Consider the following 6,136-nt stretch of genomic DNA (forward strand, 5'->3'; position numbering starts at 1 on the left):
ATGGAGCGGGATGTTCCCTACCCATGCTGGGCCGGCGACAATCGTCAATATCGCAGGTGGGCCTGAGCCTTCATGATTGTTGTTTTAGGGGTTAATATTTCAACCCAACATGTCCTAACTTTCATGTTGGGTTTTTCCTGCAATATTCCCATCATCCGTTTGGCAATTAGGGTAGATGTCAACTGCCGATGTCTCACTGTAAGCTCATGGTAAGCACAATTGTGTGGACCGATAACTTTTGTGATCTTCCACTTGCTGATGACATTTTGCTTCCTTGCACAAACCCTCCATGGACATCGTTCCTTTGTCACACACAACTGTGTAACGGTGCTGCGCATATGAATGCAAGACCTTGTAAGGTCTCTTCCGTATCACCGCAAATGCCTGCAACCACCTCTTCAATGCAGGGAGGTCCTTGAATACCCTGCCCCCCTCAATCACCATACTAGGGCTGGCCTCAGGAGCTTTTAGGAGCCCATCATCACGTCCTTCTTCAAACGCCTGATCGAAATGGGTAAGATCGCTGAACTCGTGAACTCTCGGATCACGGCGGCTAGGGAAGATACGCTTGAGCATCTCAGCATCACTCTCTGTCATCTCTCCAATAGGACGATCATCATCAGAATCAAGATCCACTCCCATCTCATATGCATCTTCATCATTCATAATTTCAACACTATTAGAGCCACGCAATCCATCTCCACATTGCACTTGCGCAGCAACTGGAGGTACATCCACATTTTCAGGAATGTCTTCTGCAACATAAGTAGAAATATGAGTAAATAACAAATTGATGAAACGAAGGGGGTTAGCTCCCAACAAGAGAAACTGATAAGACACTTACTCGGATGATTCTGTGTCAAAAGGATCTCATGAGAAGAATCTGCCACATCATCAACAGTCCGACAAACGTCTCCAACTACCTCATTGGGGGTAGATTCAGCATCGAGAACCGTAGGTGCAACCTCCACGTCCATAACAGGTTCCGGGACAGGAGGGTCGAAGTGCACTTGAAACCGACGAGGAATTCGATCAACTAACACCCGACGAACAACCACTTCCATACTTGGGGAATGGTCGTTCATAACTGTTCTCACATATTTCTCCCACTAGTCTGCACACTGAATTGGGACCATCTTCCGTTTAATGTTGAGAGGGGAACCTAGGTGAAGTACGCCCTCGACTGCAATGTCATTTTCCATGACAATGTAGCTCCTCCCGAGCCCTTGCAACCAACTCACTAAATGAGGTCTTCTCATCGAATATCACAACCTCGCATTTCATGGCAACAAACTTAACACATCTATAGTCATCCATTTCTATGGTGCCTCCATGATATATGCTCACTACGTTGTTCATCTAGTACATAAGCATAACGACGCACAATTTATTTAGTCCATAATAAATAAGCATTCTAAGTACAAGATCTCTAGTATGAAATGAGATACTATCAATTCACTACTAACTACTAAATACTACTAACTAACTATGTCACCTAATATGTACCTAAGTATATAACTACTTAACTAAATATCGTAATAACTATATTACTATGTAACTAACTATATATCTAACTACGTAAACGAAGAAAATTCTATCTAACTATCTATTTCTCTATCTAACAATTCTATCTTCTTATCTATTTATCTATCTATAAACACATACACCTAGTTAAATAGTGTCATGAGTATTCTGTATTCCTTTTATCGTTGCAATTCATACACAAAACCTACCAAACTAAATTAGTTTTCATATCTGACAATTCTATCTAACTATCAATTTATTTATCTAACTATTTATCTAACAATTCTACCTACCTATCTAAACTGTACCTAACAATTCTATCTTCTTATCTAGGGTTTATCTATCTAACTAATCCATTCTATCTAACTATCAAGTTATCTATCTAACTATTTTATCTAACAATTCTACCTACCTATCTAAATTCTACCTAACTATTTTATCTTCTTATCTATTTATCTATCTAACTAATCAATCTATCTAACTATTCTACTAACTACCTAACTATTATACTAACTAACTATTCTTACCTAACTCACTGTAGGGGACGGCGCACACAGCATCCACCGGCGGCCAGGGGCGGGGGCGGGGGCGGGCGGACGGCACGGCGAGGGGCGGCGACAAGCAGCGGCGCTGGAGGAGCAAGATAGGAAAAGTTGGATTGAAGAAGCAAGAAAATAAAGGGATGGCGTTCTTGTGGTAGCAAGCTTGGCGCCAAGATCTATGGCGCCAAGGCTTTGCCATGTAAGCCGTTAGCGGCTCACCACTTAAGATCTAGGGCTGGACCATGGCACCAAGGATGCTGGCACCAAGACGTGTTAGCTTGGTGCCAGCCATCCTGGCGCCAAGCTATGAGTTCATTTTTTGAATTAGTTCCGCTAGGGGTGTATTTGTGAAAAAATTTCATGAAAAGGGCTAAAATAAAATAAAAAGTCGGCCACGCTGGTGACTAAAATCAGTTTTAGGTATTAGAGGTAGAAAAATTTAGATACCTCAAAGTTGCCCTCTCCAACAACAGCTATATTTCATCCAAAAACTAATCCACACAAAATCTTTTTTCAAGGGCTAATTTGCAAAATCTCCTCTCCTTATCCTCTTTCTCCCCACGTCCCTCCTCCCTATGCAGTCGATCTCACCACGGCGGCCCGCCTCCCCGTGCCAGCTCACTCCTCGCGCCGCCGTGTCCCTGCCATGTCCCGCCTCCTTAAGCCGCCGCTCTCCTAACGCATGCCCACCTTCTCGCGTCGGCTCACCTCCTAGCACCACCGCCTCCCCACGTCGGCCCGCCGCTGCCCCCGCGACGGAGGGTGAGGCGGGTCGAGCCGGCTGCCCGCCCCTCGCCTTTCCTCTTCGCCATGGTCGTTCCTCTCCTCTCCTCCTCGTGGCCGCCACTTCCTTCTCCTCTCTCCACAGCCTCAATCCCAAATCGTAGTTGCGCCCTAGCTCCTCCGCCCTAAATCAACGCCCGACACCTGCTCCTTTGCCTTCCCTTGTCCCAAATCGACGCTTTGGGCATTGCTCCTCTTTTTCCTCCTCCCTGGCACCCTCTACTCCCTCCCTCGTCGACCAGGACGACAACTATGTGCTGGTGGCGTACCTCGTCCGCGTTGTGCCGGCGGAGCCATGGTCGCGCGGCGAAGCGCGCCCGCCCTGAGGGTGCGTCGATGGAGCCTCACCCGCGCCGCTGCTCTCCCAGCTACGCCCTCGTCCCGTGCCCGCACCGCCGCTCACTGGAGTGCACTGGAGGCAGCGGATTGTGTGGCGGAGGGGGCTAGTGAAGGGCAAATCGGTGGTGCAGTGGTGAGGGCAGGCAAGCGGCGAGGTCAGCAGGGAGGCGCGGTGGCCGGAGGAGTCGCGGCGGGGGGCGGAACATTCGGCGGAGTAGTTGGCCTTCCCGCTAGAGATGAGAGAATATAGCAAACCAGTGTTGGATTGGTATGTGGATTGCTATATTTTCATGTAGAAGAGAGAATTTTAGGTCATAGCTTAAAAAATTAGGAATAGCAATCTGTATACATATGCCGTTGGAGCAGTTTTTTTGGCAGTTTTTAGGTATTATAACAGTTTTTAGATATAGATATCCATTTTACATAAGCTGTTGAAGATGCTCTCGCTGGAAGCCATCGATTATCGCACGTCGTAGCGAGGGTGAGAGCTAGCTGTGGCGGTGTGAGCGTCTCATAATGGCGTACGTGTTCGTTGGAACACCGCCAGAGTCAAGGGCGAGACATTTGTACTGGGGAGGCTTTTGGAGCTTTCTCCTGTTCCTTGGGGCTTCAGTTTCCATGATTTGTGGCTATTTTTTACACTCGTTACTGCCCGTGTGAAAGTAAAACTGTTACAGTGGGTATCGCCATAGATATTTCGACAATGTTTTCCTCGAGAAAAAATATAGCTCCGCACGCTCGCTTCGTCCTGAAAAATGCCAGTTGCGATTTCCGGATAGATTCCGTAGCGCGAACCCGTAGTACGAAGGTACCGATAGCGGACGCAGCTTTCACAAGCGGGAGAATCACGAATGGCAGCCAGATGAGTGATAAAAGCGGCGCCTTGCGTTCAAGAGGAAAAGGCCCGACCTTTTACGAGTTACAAGAGCGTACCCGCCTGCTGTCCGTGACATGGAGACAAAGCACTTTTACGCGCAAGAAAAGACAGAGGTTCTTTATGTCGCAAAGCATCCGCTGCCTTTTCCTCGCCCCCGTCACCGTGTCCGATTGCTGAAGCATGGAAAATTTTTGGGAGCAGCATCCTAGCACAGCCGAATCTTCGCCAGAAACATGAACAGTCAAACGGACACGGACACACAGCGACTGCCGTGCCACCCCTACTGTGTTACGGTCGAAAACCTCGGGTCCGCGGCGTGCGAATTCTTGTCACCTGGAGGGTCTCGTCGGAAACTTTGCAGCGAGATCCTGTGATCCCACGCGATCCGACATGGACCCGGCATTTGGAACTGAGCATTGTTACCTTCTACGAGAACACATTCGCCGCTCCTGTTTTGTTTACAGATCCCCGTGTCCCGGGCAAAGCAGCTTGTTAATTAGCGCGAGCAGATCGAACCACTCCACGGACTCATTTCACTAAGAATTTCAGGGCCAACACATGCAACGAGTAAACTGCTCAGCTCAGACACGACCTGGCCGGGGCTCTAGAAGCTAATCTGGCTGGGAGCGTGGGGGGCCAGGGTCCAGCGAGAGCGACGCGGTCGCCGGGGGGGCAGGGCGGAAGTTTTCGCGCGGCGTCACGTGGTGGGCGTCCACCGCCGCCCCCCGTGCGATTAGCATCGGATCGCAATCGACCCACTGGCGCCCGCGCGTTAATTCCCCCCGGCTCTACCGCCACCGCCGTCGTGGTCGTGTCGCCCGGCCGATGCCGCCTCCTCACCTCCTGCCTCCCCGCCCGTGCCCCACTAGCACCCGCGGCCCGATCGGGCACGTCGCCCTCGTACGCCCGGCGGGCTCTGCGGATAAATGCAATGCCCGCGGGCCTTGAATGCACCATTAATCCCACTGCCGCCTGCCGGGGGCGGGAAGATCTCGGGAGCTGGCTGCGAATTAAGGCGGTGGTTAAATGGCTCGGCGAGGACCGCCGCAGCGGAGCACCGAAAGGTTGCCGGGAGACGTTACCACTTGTGGCGTTGGGATACTGGTACGTACCGACCGCTGCCTGGGGCTAATTACAACGTGCAGTACCCACCGTACAGTACTCCTCGAAACAGTAGGAGAGTACCATTCGTGTGTGATGGACGGTGCAGCACTTGTAAACTGAGCGTCTGAACATCAAGCTGTGTCAGCCCGTCAAAACTGCAGTATCATTTGCCGGTTAACTGTGACTGCATGAGTGCATGTTGCCGTGATTCAACTGTCTGATGAGCAAAGACTGCACAGCAATGCGCATGCCCTTGCAAAGAGAAAATTAACATTGAGATAATTATCGATTTCAGTTCCAAGGCACTGCAGACGATCCTTCTACCGCTAAAACAGATCATGATACAGTACAGGAGCCCTGAATCCATGACAAGCACCACATGCCCGTCTCTGCACACATGAGCTAGCCCCTTCCCTGGTCCCAGCAGGCTAAAACGAGGCCACCATAAATTCCCCCCTGAGAAACCCATCTACGGCTAGAAAAGAAAAATGCATGCATGGTATGGTAGGGTACCACCGGTGTGTATAGTAACACTCCACGGAATAAGTTAGCGTACCTACTGATGGACTTCGCATGTGTATTGCATATACTGATTCGGTTCGCAAACCGTCGACCAGGGGCTTTAGGCCCGGCATGTCCCTCTTCATTCGACGGTGGGTGGCCGAAAGACATGGCAACCTAGGACAATGAATAGACGAGAACGAACAGCAACCTAGAGAAGGAGAGAGGGCTGCCGAAGAGTGCTTGCTCTAGCTAGGTTGCATGCGCGCTGCACCATCAGCAGTGCTCTCTTTTGGGCTGTGATTTGTGACAAGGGAAAAGGAATCTACGGATCGGCTAAGTTTTCTCTTTGGTACCTAGACCTTGATCATCTCTCTCTAAAAAGATCACTATTTAGCGAGTCTATGGGCTATCTAGTGACCACCTAGCCATCTATCGGGTGGCTACACAAAGAGAAAGAGGTGGC

Source organism: Setaria italica, chromosome III (assembly GCF_000263155.2).
Source record: "Setaria italica strain Yugu1 chromosome III, Setaria_italica_v2.0, whole genome shotgun sequence".
Lineage (NCBI taxonomy): Eukaryota > Viridiplantae > Streptophyta > Magnoliopsida > Poales > Poaceae > Setaria > Setaria italica.